We start from the raw sequence: 2567 nt of genomic DNA, 5'->3' as shown, positions 1-2567 counted from the left end.
GTTCCTGACTTATTCCTGCCCTGAATTCCAATCGCTGTGAACTTGTCAGCTGCCATGTGAAATAAATCCTTTTTTACGTTGCTTTTGGCCGTGGTGTTTATCACGCAGTCGAAAGCAAGCGAGGACCGTTAGCGTTTGCTGTGTAACGAACCAGTTCAAAATTACAGCGAAACCCAAAGTGACAGCCGCCACAGGGCTCATGGTTTGCTGGGTCAGACTGCGGGCTGTGGTGACCCGGCAGTTTTTGCGGGTCCCTGGGATAGCAAGGTGACTGTGATGCCGGGGGGTTTAAAGTTTCTGGGATATCTGGAGATGGAAGTTCCTTCTAGACTGACACTCTAATTGGTGCTCAGTCACCATGATTCTCGCAGAAGCTGTACCAGCTCCAGAAAAATGCCACAGCATCCAGTCAGCCAGACCAAGCCCTCCCCATAACTGTCCCACCATTCCTCAAGGCCGCCCTGCCCTCCAGCATGAGAAGCCCTGCAGGTGTACGCCTCGAAATTCCGAACGTCCATGACCGGAATGTGAAGACGGCTTCCCTCTTGAAAAGAGCGTCTGTTTGCATGTAAACACCTTCCCTTTGCTTTTGTGCTTAAGACCCCTGATGCTAAACACACATTAAAGATATTTATTGGCTTTTAATAGAAGAGCCCTTAACTGTGCAGCCGAAGTGAATTTGCGGGTTAATTTAGCACACGGTCCTCCCAGCGGCTCAGTGTCGGCAGAAACGTTCGTTTGCTGGAAGGCGCGGCTCCTCTTGCTGTCTAGCTGAGTGCTGCTCATGAAAGCGGTTCTAATGCCTGCTGATTGGATCTGAGCTTGAAATTAAATTGAAGTGCAGGGTTTCTGATCACCTGTCAGAAGGAGGGGCTCACCTGTTCCCTGTAATACTGAGACTGTCGCGATTTACACTGTCGGGAGGCTTTGAAGGTACCACTGTGGATGGATCTGAGCCCAAAGCGGCCATCCCTGTTCTTTGGCAGACGTGATCTGCAGACCAATTTGTTAAGAAGGTGGAGGCCTTGATCCAGGCAAGTGCAATATTTAGAAAGAGATCAGAGGAGACTGCGTTCGTTCCTCACTAGGCTGTTCTTTTGTACTAGTCTTGGACCGTCTTACTCTGTGGCTTCCCTCAGGTTGGAGAGCTGTCCACCAGCCTCAAGACTGCAGGTCAGGTACATGAGGTCTGGGGAGCAGGAGCGAAGGGACGGGCAGAAGGGGCAGTGGTGGCCGCTTTGATTTTGTAAATTCCGAATGAGTTCTGTGGGGGATGGTGCGATCTCCTGGGACCTGGACCCTTTCTACCCCTATTTGCTGTGGCCGCACGGGTCCGTCTCCCCATTTGTCTACGAGCTACTTTGGTCACTAGATGTGGCGGCAACAGCAAGGTGCTGGCTGAGGTCTTGTGGAATTCTGCCCTCTCACCGGCTGCTGGAGGCTGACCAAGGTCAGCTTACGGTAGAAAGGACAAAAAAGGGCTGTCCACCATTCTTGCCCAGGTTGCCCTAAATGAGTCCGCATCTAGCTCACCTCTGAGTGAGCCATGGGGTCATTAGAGCAGTCTTCTGGCTCCGACACCTGAGCGAGCACAACTGAGACCGGATTCTCTCGGCTGGCCCCATGTTTGTGAGCAGATTCCAGGCTCATCATTTTCCGTTGCTGGACTTAGGACATTTGTCCTGCAGGAATGGCTGACTGACAGGACTGAGGTCCAGAGCTGGCTTGTGGTGCACCAGGGATAGAAAGGGGGAACCGGAGAAGCTGAAGGGAAGGGAAGGCCCTGGCCTGAGTGCTGAGTGCAGTCTGTCACCGGCTCCCACCTCTGCACCACCCGTGGCTCTCTCCAGGGGACGCTCCAGCCCTTGTGGGCCCACACGCTAAGGGGAAAGGAGGAGAAAAGGAACCTCTTTGCTGCCGGCTTTGCTAGCAGGACGGCGTCCACCTTTTGCCCGAAGAAGGAGAGAGTCAGAAATGGCAATTTGGAAATTTAATTATAGTTGCCGAAGAAATGTATGCTTCTTAGAATAATTTTATTTAAAAAGCCCTCAAAATATAGAGCCTATTTTCCCCCCCTCTATCTTGTGATTAATTCAAACCAAATAAAAGGAACCCATGAACTTGTATTGACACCCTACAGGGAGTTTTCATTTGCAATACCTGTAAACCTTGAAATCTCAATTTGTGTCAAATAAGCTCCTACAGGTACAGTCTCGGCTCCGGCAGTAGCATGTCACATTCTGTTCCATTTAAATAAATTACATACTCTATCACGGCGGTATTATTCCATCTTCTAATCAAATTGGCAATCTGGCGAGTCCTGGCCAGCTGGGCCTGCTGAGGAGGGGCAGCCCTGCAACACTGGGCAGAGGGCTATGCAAATGCTGGCAGCCTCTGATCAGGAATGAAATCAAGATGTAAATACAGCTATAAATTATGGTGAAGCAGCCGTGGCCCCAGGGTGATGGCTCGCCTCAGCTCCTCGGGGTATCTTGGCTGTTTCGTCTAAGGTGCAGCAGGTTTTTATTAGTGCTTCGATAAGCCATTCCCATGGTCACGTGTGATGA

This window comes from Peromyscus californicus, unplaced genomic scaffold, assembly GCF_007827085.1.
Source record: "Peromyscus californicus insignis strain IS unplaced genomic scaffold, ASM782708v3 Scaffold_20__1_contigs__length_68692818, whole genome shotgun sequence".
NCBI classification, from domain to species: Eukaryota; Metazoa; Chordata; class Mammalia; order Rodentia; family Cricetidae; genus Peromyscus; species Peromyscus californicus.
This window is presented reverse-complemented; position numbering follows the sequence as displayed.